Here is a 14170-nt window from a genome sequence, read left to right on the forward strand (position 1 = left end):
TCATTTCCCAGAAGCACTTCATTTTTTTACATTCCCACCACATATGATAAAATGTCCCTTCTTTCTCCTTACATTTCCAACATTTATTACTCACCTTATACATCTTACTTAATTTAACTGGTGTTATATACCATCGATATATCATTTTCATAACATTTTCTTTAATTGTGGTACATGCCGTAAATCTCATCCCTTCCTTCCACAATTTTATCCAATCATCAAATTGAATGTTATATCCAAAGTCTTTGGCCCATTGAATCATAACTGATTTAACCTCTTCATCCTTCAAATGCCATTCCAATAATAATTTATACATCATAGATAAATTTTTAACTTCATTATTCAATACTTCTCATTGAAACCTAGATTCTTTTTCAAAATAGCCTCTTTCTGCAACCTCTTTTCTAAACATTTCATTAATCTGAAAGTAATGCAGCAAATCGTTTACATATTCTTTCACTTCTTCATATGGTTTCATTTTCCACTTACTTCCCTCTTTCTCAATTAAACTCCCATATGTTATCCACCTCCCAGTCATATTGATCTTTTTAACACTCATCACCTCTAATGGTGATAACCAGTGTGGTATTTTTGGTTCAAGTAGGTTTTTGTACCTACCCCATACCTCAATCAGAGATCCTCTAATAATATGATTTTCGAAACCTTTATGCACTTGTTTTTTTTCATACCATAAATATGCGTGCCAACCGAATCTATTATCATAACCTTCCACATCTAACAAATCTGTATTTTCTAATTTCATCCATTCTTTCAACCAACATATGCATGATGCTTCATAATATAATCTCATATCTGGCAGGGCGAAGCCTCCCCTTTCTTTTAAATCTGTTAACTTAAATTTTATTCTCGGCTTTTTGCCCTGCCAGATATATATTGAAATCGCTTTTTGCCACTCTTTAAATATTGCAACTCCTTTAATTATTGGAATTGCTTGGAACAAAAACAGCATTTTATTGGAAAATTAATAAAAATTATATTTTTTAAAAAAGGAAGAAGCACCCACCTGATAGTTAACTCATTATCAGGAAGAGAAACACTTACAACAGTTTCCGCGGTGCTCACACACACTTTGAGCCTCTGCAGCTGTCCACATGTCTGGGCCCTATGAAGGAATTGCAGCAACCTCTTCCAGCTTATATACCCTTCTCTGACAGGTTGCATGTCCAGAACCTGAGACTCCTGCTGCACAAAAATTGCCTCTGCTCTTCCCTTTCCAAGCCCCTCCAGGTTCTAAGAGACAGTGGTGTGGGGGAAGAGGGGGAATTTACTGGCCCATCCTTCATCTGACCCATCTTTTCTTCCTCCGCCACACCCTGCTGCAGGAGTCAGGAGCAGGGCAGGAATAACTCAAAAGGTGTCAGTGAAGTTACTCTTTATTCAAAGGAACAAACCAGCTCAGGCCTAGTGAGCACAGCAACTCTTCTCAATAGATCTTGCCCCAATGAGGCAGCTGTGAGACTGATGGTCCCCTGCCTTTCCACAGCTCCCTGTCTTCTCCTTCCCCTGGGTCCTTCCCACGCAGTCTGAGATTCCTGGCACCTTGTCTGTCTCTGCTCTGCCCTCTTCATTCCTCTACAGGTTCTGGGAGACCAGTGGGGAGGGCAGCTGGTCACAGCAGGAGTGGGAGATCCCCTGGCTTCCTCACCAGCCTGACTCATTTCTGCCTCTTGGCCCCCCTCCTCTCCAGCCTCTGCCTCAGCCTCTGATCCTAAACTGCTCTCTGCCGCAGATTATTCCTGGTCACTAAGCCCTGTTACATCTTCAGCTTCCGTCACCTCCTCCCCCCAGTCTTCTCTCTCTGACCACTCCTCAGGCTCTGAGTCTTCTTCCCGTGGGAGTTCCCCAGCTGGTGCCTCCCACCACTCCACCCCTGCACACCTTTCTCTGCCTTGGACTGCCCTGCCTCCCCCTCCTCAACTGGCTCCTGCCTTGTGGGTTGCGCCACACCCCGGAAATCGCTGGTCCCCTCTAGTCACTCCCCTAGTCCTCTGCTTCAGGCTGATAGGCAGGGCTGCCCCTCCCTCCCTGCCACTGGGAGTCTCTTGCTCCCTCACCTTAGCTCTCTGGGCAAGTGAGCCAAAGTCTTTGCACATCTGCCACCTCTCTTTGACTCACCCAATCCCTACCCAGAGTGGCAAGGTGTTAAGTGTAATGGTTTTAACTGACACAGAAATGAACAACGGCTAAAGGTAGATTGCAGAGGTTTAACATGGGTTTTTTCCATGGGGCACTTGAAGCTCTTGCTAAGTTAATGATTAACTAACTGATTGTTGTTCTCTGAGCGTTGTAACCTTAGATCATGCAAGAGGTATTGGGTTGCAAAATCTCCATTTTGAAGGGAGTTGCCTTTGAGTCTTTGTCTCCCAGACTCAGTGGAGTGAAGATGTAAAAGAAGCTATCCTTAAGGGAGAGCAAACAGTCTGTGGAGAGAGACCTTTGCTTATAGGTCTGTTTGGATTATTTCGTGTTTTGTAAGATGCCGAGCCTGATGCTGGACAGCACAAGATATTGTATGGATATTTTAGACGTATCATTTGATGTATTCTGTTTTATTTTAAAGAGTTCTATCAGTAAAAGTTTGAATAAAATTTTTATGGGTCTGGACAATGATTTATTCCAAAAGGAGGCAGTTCCTATGCTTCCAGTCACTTCAAACTGTGCAATATTAATATCTGCAACACAGGTCGGGGGAAGGAGAGGAGGAGGTGACAGCTCTGGTCACTAGCATGCCTGCAACCCCCCCTCCCAAGTGCCGGTGGAGTGGGGTCCTCCCTGCTGTGCCATCCAGAAAGTAAGCAGGCAGAGGCAGCACCTCTGCCCATTCCCGCTGGGCAATGCCATGGGGCCCAGTCCCTCCCTGCTTTACAGGGCTAACTGAGGACAGGGAGATTGGGAGCTCTCCATCTTGGGTGGCAGGATGTAGAAGAGGACAAGGCTTGTTCACTTTTCAAAGTTGCAGAAATCCTCTCTTCCTACACAACACTTTGTGCAGTACATCTGCCCACTTTTGCGTGCACACACACACAGCCCTGAGATCCAGAGCCTCATGCTCTACTGAGTAGCGTCCCCAAAGCATGTTGTCAGCCCACAACCTGGACCTGGTGCCACCAGGACCCCACTGCATGCCAGAACCAAGTGTGGCATGCTCCGTGAACCTGGGCTGATTTGATTCCTACATTGCCCTGCCCTCCAACATTTCTCTGATGAAAATAGGGACACCCTATTCTCCATCAGGGAGCTTCTTCTGCGTTTGATCTCACTGCACACATAGACGTCATATACACATCAACACTGGTCACCTTGAGCCAAGGACAACCTCTCAGCCTCACCTCCTCACAGGGTTGTTGTAAGGAAAAAATGTTCAAGGGAAGGGATCATGTATTACACCTTCAACAGATTTTTTTTTATAAGATATTTATTAAGATTTTCAAGAGATTACAAAGTAAAAAGAAAAAAGAAAAATACAAAAAAAATAGTTAAAAACAATTCAGTCTTTTCGTCACATATTTTTCATTTGCTTATTTCCCGGACCTCCTCACGCCTCCCTTTTCTGTATTCCAGTTCAAATTGTTAATTCAGCAAATCCCTCCCCTCTTCATTCATCTTAATCTTCAATTTTAAAATATTATAACATTAAATTTTTAGCTATTAATAACCATTTTCTCATATTCCCTTATAGCATTACAGCTAAAGACCACTTAGTTTCTATCCAACATCATTCTAGCATTCATTAATTTTACAATATTTCTGTAAATAATCTTTAAACTTTTTCCAATCTTCTTCCACCGACTCTTCTCCCTGGTCTCAGATTCTGCCTGTCATTTCTGCCAGTTCCATATAGTCCATCACCTTCATCTGCCATTCTTCCAAGGTGGGTAGATCTTGTGTCTTCCAATACTTTGCGATGAGTATTCTTGCTCATGTTGTGGCATACTACACCTTCAACAGATAAATGGAATGAAATAAGAGTTTAGCTGTAAGCTAACTTGAGTCACTGTCAGGGAAAAAGGCAGGATGTGATGATGATGATGATAATTAATGGAAACTGTGAGAAGGACCAATAAAATATCAGAGAGTAAATCTTATTGAACTCAGTTGGACTTAGTTCTGAGTAAAAATGCTCAGGATTGCAGTGTAAGGTTGCACAGTTACCTGGGAGTAAGCTCCGTGGAATCCAGTGGGACTTACTTCTGAGTAGATATGTAAAGGCTTGCAGTGTAAGACTCCATTTACAACAAAGGAATCGACACTCCCTGTGTTTCTTAGGAAATGGCTGGCTGCTGAAGCATTGCAATTAAAGAATTTAAAACGGACTGGTGAGCTTTTCCTTTCAAAATTATAGGAAGGACGTCCTATGCCAGGGTGACCGTTTCCTTCATTTGGTGCAGGTATTTTATTTTCAGGTTAAACGGACTCTCTTTTTGCACCCACACCCCTTTTAATTGTTCTCCAAGACATGGAGGTGAGGAAAAAGGAAAACTAGGAATCAAATCAGAAAGCAGGGTGGCTTCTGGAATTCTGGGACTGTCCCTGGAAAATTGGGGCACTTGGGGGGGGGTCTGCATTGCAGGGAGTCGGACTAGATGACCCTTGGGATCCCTTCAAACTCAATAATGCAGTGGTTCTCAAAGGGAGAATGGCAGGAGAGGGTGGCAAGTGTGGTGGGAAGGTTCAAGGACAATCCAAGAAACAGTTAAACATTTCAGGGTAGTATAGTATAAAATATTTTTATCTGCAGCATATGGGTGAGAAGATGAATTTGCTTGCCTCGAATTAAACCTAATACTGTATAAATGAGATCATCCCGCAAAAGGGAGTTCACAAGCTTCACTGAGTTTGTATAATACCTAAGAGGCTCGATTACAGTTACATTTTGGGAGTGATTCATGTTCTTATGTAGCTGCGTTGTTTTCTGCTTTCTGGCTGTCCCATGATCATGTTCTAAAGTTGTTGTGCTCTGAGTTATAAATCAAGCCCAGTTCGAAGTCACTTCCTTTTGCTTTCCGATGTACGTATTTCTTTGCAATGTATTGGCAAATCTGGCGCGGCGCGAGCGAGCAACTTCTCCTTCCGAAAGCGAGGACCAGAGCGCCCAGGGTTGCTCTTTTGCGCGTGCTCGCGGCGGCGGCCGCGCGCCTGGCGTGACGCAGCAGCAGCCCCCGCCCTCCTGGGCGGTCGGGTGACTTCGCGGCGGCGCGCACAGACTCTGCGGCTCTAGAGGCGCTGCTGCCCATCGCGCGCCCACTTGCCGTCGAGCGAAGCAGCAGCAGCAGCAGCAGCAGCAGCACCCGGAGGCGGACGAGCCTTTGCGCGGGGCAGGTATGGCGTCGGCGGCGTCGGGGAGGCGCGGGGGGCCCGGCCACGGGCGCGGCTGGCTGCTCTGCTCGGGGCGCGGCTCTTGGAGACCCTCGGCGTCCCTGGCCCTCGGACTCCCCGGGCGGGCGGGCGCTGCTGGCGGCGGCGGAGCCTCCTCGAGGGCAGCCGCGCTCCGCCAAGCCGAGGGTTGGACGGGGCCGGCGGGCGCCGAGCGAGCAGTGGCGTAGCGTGGGTTGTCAGCACCCGGGGCAAGGCAAGTAATTTGCGCCCCCTAACCCGTGGATTTGCGCCCCCTAACCCTAACCCCCAGATGTTGCGCCCGGTGCGGCCGGGCCCCCCTGCACCCCCCACGCTACGCCACTGCGAGCGAGCCCTGCTCCGGGGCGCCTTTTCGGGAAGGTGGGCGGGTTTGGGGTGGCGCGCCTTGGCGCAGGCCCGCGACGGGGAGGCGGCCTCTCGCCCCCGTTTCCCGGCAGGTGCATCTCCTCCCGGCTGCTCGGGGCTCGGGGTCCCTTTGGCTCAGCCGGGCGATCCCAGCCCGCCCCCGCCTTTGTTCCTTAGGGGCTCAGGAGACGCTGGGAAAGGGGGGCGAGGTTCTTCCAAGCAGGGGGGCGGGGTCCCTGAAATTCAGGTCTTCGCCAATGCTCGCCTTAAGCTGGGGGGTTTTAAAGGGACGAGTGGGGAGAAAATCTGTCCCCACATTATAGCTCTGCTATGAAGCTCCCTGGGTCATCTTGGCCTGGTCAAGCCCTCTCAGTCCTCGTATGGGAGTTTGGGCTGAGAGGAGGAGGAGGAGGAGGACTTGGAAACCTATATGTTGCCCTGAGGTCTCTGGGTTGGAAAAAAAATGCATACAGTTTTATTCAAACTAGACATCTGACTGCAGCATATTAATTGGTGTCTTGCTAACTTGGCAGTAGTAGGACGATTTTTTTGTAGCAACAAATTAACATTTCAAGAATGTCTTAGAATCTACCAAGGGAAGTCCATGCTGATCCCGATTCACTATCATGATTATATGACCTGTCTGAAAGTATGGAGCTTGTTGCAAATATGTAGCTATGTAGCCCATAGAATAGAGGCAGGTTCTTGTATTAAAGGCCATTTTGCATTTGCTCCTGTCTCCATTCCTTTTCCGGTATTGGGCTGTAGTTTGTTTATTTTTCCTCCCCACATGCTCTTGAAATTTATTTTATTTTATTTATATCCCACCTTTCTTCTGATGAGCTGAAGTGCATAGTTCTCCCCCACCCCATTTTATCCCTGTGAGGCAGGTGAGGCTGAGAGGTGGTCACCCAGTGAACTTCATGGCCAGTGAGGATTCAGAGCCTGGTCTCGCAGGCCCTACGCTAGCACTCTCTCTTTTTTTATAAGATATTTATTAAGATTTTTTAAAAAATATTACAATACAAAATGGAAAAAAAAAATGCAAAATAAAAATAATTTTAAAAACCACTCCATTTTTCTATTACTTATTTTCCTTAACTTGTTTCCCGGACCTCCTCATACCTCCCTTTTTTGTATTCCAGTTCAATTTGTTGGCTCAGCAAATCCTTACCCTCTTTGTTTATCCTAATCTTTGGTCTTAAAATAGTAACATTAGATTTTTCCCTATTAACAACCCATTTTTCATATTCCCTTAAAGCATTGCAGCTGGAAACCACTTAATTTCTATCCAACATCATTATAACATTCATTAATTTTACAATATTTCTGTAGATAGTCTTTAAATTTCTTCCAATCTTCTTCCACCGACTCTTCACCCTGGTCCCAGATTCTGCCTGTCATTTCTGCCAGTTCCATATAGTCCATCAGCTTCATCTGCCATTCTTCCAGAGTGGGTAAATCTTGTGTCTTCCAATACTTTGCCTAGGCTGTCACTCTCACCACAGCAGCACACTGGCTCTCTTTAGGCAGTTTCACATTAGCTTTGACGTCACATACAGTTTCTGATTGATCAAGATTGTCTGACACCTTCTTTCCCATTAACTCCTGAGTAAAGTTTCACTTCCTGAATTTTCACCTGTAAGCAAAGGAAAACAATACCCTGCATACGTCATGGGCCATGTGGAAGATGCTCACTTGTTAAATAGAGTGTTTCAGGTGCTTCCATGATTTGCAGTAATGGTGTGAGTAATCTGTGAGTGCTCCAGTCCTGCCTCTCTTAACCCAGTTAAAGGTTTTTGTAGGCAGCTGCACTGAAACTTTTCCACTGTAATTGAGTCGAGATGCACATTGCTGGTTTGCATGATCACATGCCACAGTTGTCACACTGTGAACCTTCCCCTTCTGAAGGGGCAGAGTGCTTCCTCTTCCCTTCCTTCCAGTTTCTCCAGTTCATTTCAAAAAGTTTGTGCAGGAGAACTTACTTATTTCCAACATTTATTGCCGTTTCGCTTTCTGTCTTGCTTTTTAGTCGTTTCTCTTTCTGTCTGGTTCACAGTAAGATAAAACAATCAAATTACAGCAGTTAAATAACACATTTAAAACCACATGGAATATGAAATAAAGCCATGGATAAAAATAATAAATTCAACAATAGATAACAGCAGGAGCAAAATAAAGCAAACCTACTATCCATGGGAATGCTCAGACAAATAGAAAAGTGTTCACTTGGTATTTATGCAGTGGCAGCTGGTGCAATTGAGACATGTGGGGTTTTTTCCACCTTGGGCACCAAAATGTGCCCTGGTGACTTTCAGGATTGGAGCAAAAGTGTATGAAAGCAATATAAGCGCAGTATGGCTATAGCCCTAGTTGGGCCTTCAACCATCATGTGGGGGTGGGGAGTGTGTAGGGAGGGGCATTGAGGTAGGGAGTGTGCTAGACCTGTCTTCAAAGTCCTCTCCCACCCCACCTGGAATAGGAGGGTCTGGGGGAGGCTGCTAGGTGTGTTTAGACTGTTGCGCTGATAAGGCAGGGGGTTTGCCAGTACATGAAGACTGAATTCATTTAGAATCCCCCTTTGCAAACCTTCCTGTTGAATGTGGGAAGGTCTCCTGGCACGGCTGCCCCAGCCCATGTTTCCTTTGAACTGCCTGAAGAAGGTTTGGTTGTTTCGTAGTTTTATTTGGGTCCTCTTTCAGCTTACTCTTCAGAATCTCCTTAGCAATATGCTTATCTGCAGGTTGATAGCTGCTGAAATGACACAGAACCGAAGTCTGATCAGATTACCACTGTAAGCAAGTGAGGTCATCTTATTTTCAGGAGAATTCTGAATGACTAAGAAGTTTCCTGTTGTGCACAAAACTAAAGTTCGAGGCCCAGTGTGGAGGCAATATGAAATGCTTCCTGGAAAAGTGCAAAGGATACTGAGTTTGGAAAGTTCAGCCTCGGGAAATACTGTAAGAAGAAAAAGAATCTTGGCTGACTTGGAAAAGGAAAATGGCTGAGTGTTCATGATGGATATAGTTCTGTCTTCATGGCATAAGACTTCAAATATTATTGTGTGTGCAGGGATTGAATGATGCTGCCACCTATTTAACATAATATTTAACACTAATGTTATTTGTGACTCTTGACTCTAATGGGCTTGAACAAATGACTTAGAACTTGCTTACTGTAACCTGAATTCCATAGGCCTTGTGGAACCCGTCCAGAGGCACAGCCAGTCTAGTCCAGCAGTGCTGGGGGTATTACCTGGTAATGTGGGGAATAGGGCTGGGCAACGTCAGCTTTTCAACATTGCGATGTATCACCAGCCCAACATCGTGATCTGGCAGTAATACACTGCAGTGTTGAAACGGAAAGTGGAACAAGCTGTATTGGCCCTGAGCTGAGGTCAGCACAGCTTCTTCCTCCCACAGGATGCTGGGGTCAGAGGGAGCCAACCGGGCTGTGGTAGCCAAGCGCAGAGTCCGTCAGGCTCTGTTTGCAAGGAGGCCTCCACCTTTGCTTGGCGGGGCAGGCAGAGAGGAAGAGGTAGCCTGCCCAGCACACACCCCATGCCAAGGTGGTGGCGGATGAGACAAGTGCATGTGGGCTTGCCTCAGCCGCCACTGCCTTGGCACAGATGGGGGGAAAGTCTAACTGAGCCCCCCCCCATCTCTGCTTTGCTTGAGCTGGAGGGGAGGGGCTCTGTTAGACTTCTCCATTGAGGGGCAGGCAGCTGTGCACCCCTCAACAGAGGAATTTAAATGAGCTGCCTGCCTTGCCCGGCCGATGTAGCTTGTTCTTCCCTCACCGGTAGTGAGGTGTCAGTTTCACCCGGTGGTATATTGCAAGTGAAACCGCCATTGCTCTTGAGTCCCTCTGCCCCCAGCACCCGGCTGCAGCTTGTTTCTGCTTCGGTGTGCTGGGCACTGGTGGCAGAGGGACTCAGTAGCAGAGGCAGCATTGTCCCTTGCAATGTACTGCCGGGTGAAACTGCCATTGCAGTCTGGCCCTCGTACCAATGAACAGTATTGATACATCGCCCAGGCCTAGTTGCGAAGAGTGGTTTCAACCAGACCTAGGCTGTGGTTTCAGATCCTGGATTATTCTTACTAATCAGAGTTTAAACAAACCATAGTTCCTAGATTCAGACATCACTGGGAACTGTTGTTGGCTACATTCCTTCATGGTTAACCTTCCAGGGACCTCCTGATGCTAGGGAAGATCAAATGTGAAAGCGACTTCAGCAATGGATGCTGCTCTTACTGTTGTACAGTGGGCTACACTGGGTATTGATATCTGCCTCTCTGTCCTGGCAAGCAAGCAGGCAGTATCACAGTGCAATGGCCTATTTTAGCCCTGCAAAAGCACTCAAGCAGGTCTGGTGAGGGGCATGGCCTGGTGTGGGTCCGGCAGGCTAGTAGACATGCTTAAGCTATGCACTGAAGGTTCCCATCCCTGGTCTAGGCATGTAATAAATGGCAGTGAATTGGAGAAGTCCTGTGTTGTGGTTTCCCCTTAGCTCTGGGTTAGACTCACTGCCTCTTTTCTCCTTAAAGCCTTTGTGAGGTTGGTTTCCCAACCCTCACAGCCGTTGATGTGTAATGGATGCCACAGGGGGATTAGGGTTTCACAGTGGTCAAAGGCCTCCGGACAGGTGGCCATCCAGGACTAGCCCCAGTGCTTCCCCAGCAAGGTAAACAGAGGACATTTTGGTCTTCTGCTCCCATCGTTGCTTACCACTGACCATGCTGCCTGGGTCTGGTGGGAGTGGTACTCCAGAACATCTCATGGACACCAGGCTGATCTCCGGTGGGATAGGGATAGAGGTGAAAGCTATTTCCTGGTTCTGCTGAATCTCTCGGCTACTTTCGATACCATCAACCATGGTATCCTTCTGGACTGTCTAGGAGGGCTGGGAGTTGGGGACACTGTTATGCAGTGATTCCGCTCCTTCCTCCTGCATCGTGCCCCAAAAGTAGTGGTGGGGGGTGAGTGCTTGGACCCCTGGGCGCTCACTTGTGGGGTGCCTCAGGGCTCCATCCTCTCCCTCTTCATATAGATGCTTTTTAACATCTATATGAAACCGCTGGGAGAGATCATCAGGGAGGCTGGGTTTTCACCAATATGCAGATGATACCCAGCTCTACCTATCATTTAAATCAGAACCAGGAAGGCAGTGAATGAGGGTATCTGGATGCTTTTGGGGAGGGGGTGGATGGTGGTCAACAGATGGAGGTTGAATCCCGACAAGACAGAAGTACAGTTTCTGGAGGACAGGGCAGGCAGGTGTGGGAGATTCTCTGGTTCTGAATGGGGTAACTGCCCCTGGGAGTCATTTTGGAATCGCAGCTGTCCATAGTGTCAGTAGGGGAGTCCTTGACTTATGACACACCCAACTCAAATCTCTCCCTCCCTCCAGTATATTCTGTTTAAACTCTTTACAGGCCTGAACAGGTCAATTTCCTCTCTCTCCTCTGACCCCCATTTTCCTTGGGGGTGGGGGGCTTGTTTTCAAGCGACCTCTTAAGCTCCATGTCTCAATTGCCCTAGTTCTCTTTCTTTTCAACTCCTTTCTCTTCCCCACACCATAGTGGTAGGAAACGCCTATAGAAAACATTGGAGAAATCTAGGATTTTAGTTTTCCCATGATTGGGTAGCAGCAAGTCTCTTCCTTGCCTCCCTGAACACATAGATCGCAGCAGCGACGGTTGCTCCTATCTCTGACATCCCCTTGTATTAGGTAAGCCCTCAAGACTTTTCCTGTTGCACATTGATTCTGAAGTAACACGTCAGTGTGTGTAGCATTCTAGCCATTCCTCTTCTTTTTCTCCCTGTTTAGTTTCTGGCTGTTTTACACCTCTCTTGCTTCCTTTCCCATATTTTGTGCTTCTCCTCTCTTGCCTCATTCCCATTCCTTCCCCTCCCACAGCCTGATCTTACGCATTGCTACTTGGAAGCAAGTCCTAGTAGGTGGGACTGGTACTCAAGGAAGTCTGCATGGCAGCAGTGTGGGGACTTGGGGGGGGGTCACACTTAATTTTATATTGATTGTGATTATCTTTCCACTTTGTCCTTTCACGGGGCTGCCTCTCCAATTTTCTTCTGTTAGAGCAGTGCTCTTGTCTTCCCTACAGAATAATAACAGGCATCTGGGATTCCTTGTGTTGTAGTTACCAAATGCCAAGAGAAAGGCACTCTGTATGTGCCTGGGTATAAACATGACCTGGATGCCTCCCCCTTTTCCACTAATACTAGCAGGTGGTTAAAGGGAGCTCACAGGACACCCCGCCTTGGAAGCTCAAGAGGAAAACTGAGCAGAAATTCATACTTTCTAATGGGAATGGGGAATGCGTGCCGTTGATAACAAATGGTGTGGGAAAGACAACCTATTGCTGTTTAGAGGCACGACTTCTATTTTCGTTCCAGCGGTTCTCAACCTGTGGGTCCCCAGATGTTGTTGGCCTACAACTCCCATCATCCCTGAGCTCTGGCCTTGGTAGCTAGGCGTGATGGGAGTTGTAGTTCAGCAACATCTGGGGACCCACAGGTTGAGAAAGGCTGGAACTTTAGGCCATGCTCATTGAGAATACCAGACCCACCTGAGAAGCAGCAGCAGGACGTAGCACAGCAGCCACCCAAAAATAATTGCTGGCAACCAAGCCTAGTCACAGTTTGTCCAACTCTGTTTCTGCCAGGGGTTAGCAACTGGTCCAAATCAGGCCCTCGGAGGGATGCTTCCTAGACACCCCCCCAGTTAATGGTGAAATGTGGATGAATGGGGAAAAGGCACAGAAGGAGCACAGCTGTGGATCTTGGCAGCTGGGAAATTTCACTGTGGTCTTGCTAGTGTCACCTGCCTGTGGAACGTCCTCTTGGAGGTTCTCCTTACTGAGTTCTCAATAGCATCCTAAAACACATCTCTTCACACAGGTTTTGGGTTTGTTTTTTTAAAGGTAAATTGCCTAGGATCTTAACCAGTGAAGGATGGTTTGAAAATAATAAAGTATTGCTCTGGCAAAACTAGTTTTTTAGTTGAGGCAATACCTGAATCCCGCTGTTGTATAAAGCAGGGTGACTTAGTTTCAGTTCAAATTAAATGGGGCAGGCAATGCTGGGATCCAGTGGCTGCTGAATTAAGTGGCAGCATCTTTCCACAGCACTAACGTCAGTAACAGAAATTCCTGTGAGGTTCATAGGGAAGGCATGGCTTGTGGAGAGCGCGTTTTCCTGGAATGCGTTTTGGTCAGTGGAGATGCTACTTCCATAAGTTGCTAAATGTAATACATGTGTAGGAGAGTCAGTGGTTGCGCTTAAGCTACTCAATTGCAACACGTTTTAAGGAAATAAAACATGGAGAGATAAAAGTAACTCGGCACGCCATAAGTATACTGTACAAGCATTTCTGTTCTTCAGCTTTTAATTTGATAAGGAAGGGAGGTAGAAATTTTACGTAGTGTAGAGAGCAGCCCTGACAGTGGGCCATTCACAAAGCAGCAAATGGTCTGTACATTTTATGACGTGCTTGGTAGTGTTCACAGCAGGGTGGATAAAAATCAATGATTTTTAAAAAATATATTTTAAAAAAATGGATTTTTAAAATTTATATTGGATTTTTACAATAAAATGCTTTTGGAGGAAAAATCTTTCTAAAGATAGTTTTCTAATTAAGTTACATTATAGTCCAAAGGCTATTCATCAGGAAATAAGGATTTGTTTTAAGTTTTTCATCTGTGCTAAAACACAGTCTAAGTTTTTTTTTAAAACCCGTTTAACCACATCAGTTAACAAACATGGATGCATATGCTATAATGTTATTGTTTTAGTTAAATAAATTGATTAAATTGTTATTAAGGAAATGATTATTTTTCCCCTTCCAATAAAGTACAGCAGAAACAGTTAACTTTTTAAACCTCACAATAATTTCATAATTACCTGTCTGTGTATTTCTAACAGTATAACCAAATCTGTAATTTTTGATATAACTGTAAAAACTACTTTGAAAATTTATTATTCCTGAAATTTTATTATTCCAAAAATGAAACCTTCATCTGGTTGTATATTAAGATTATACCAGCAAGAATGAGTCTTTCTGTAAAAAAAAAAATTATTTAAATCAAGTCTTACTGACTAGCAATTTAAATTGTGATTTAAATCGTGATTTGATTTGATTTAAATCTGCAGATGATTGATGTTTTCTAAAATGCAGCACTCCATCCTTGTGTTTAGGCCTGGCCACATACCGTATTTTTCGCTCTATAACACGCACCTGACCATAACACGCACATCGTTTTTAGAGGAGGAAAACAAGGGAAAAAATATTCTGAATGAAACAGTGGACGTATCATTTTTGTGCTTCATGCTGTGGCCACAGACATGTGATCTGATGGTGAATTTGGGGTGACCCAATGCAAAAATCCTGAGAATCCCTGTGGATCCATGCTTTGTAACCACGTTTTTG

At 45.8% G+C, this 14170-nt stretch overlaps 1 protein-coding gene across 2 annotated transcripts in view; it reads left to right on the forward strand.

Moving 5' to 3' along the window:
* Positions 1-5218: 5218 nt before the first annotated feature.
* Positions 5219-14170, forward strand: part of CYSTM1 (cysteine rich transmembrane module containing 1) — a 37248-nt gene continuing 28296 nt past the window's right edge. Inside the window, exon 1 of one of the 2 annotated variants that reach the window (XM_081206708.1) lies at positions 5219-5340. The gene's annotated coding sequence lies outside the window, so the exon portion shown is untranslated. Of the gene's footprint in view, positions 5341-11310; positions 11453-14170 lie in introns of those variants that run through there. The other variant, XM_081206709.1, reaches the window with a different exon arrangement.

The sequence above is a fragment of the Podarcis bocagei genome (assembly GCF_964188305.1).
Source record: "Podarcis bocagei genome assembly, chromosome: 8".
Lineage (NCBI taxonomy): Eukaryota > Metazoa > Chordata > Lepidosauria > Squamata > Lacertidae > Podarcis > Podarcis bocagei.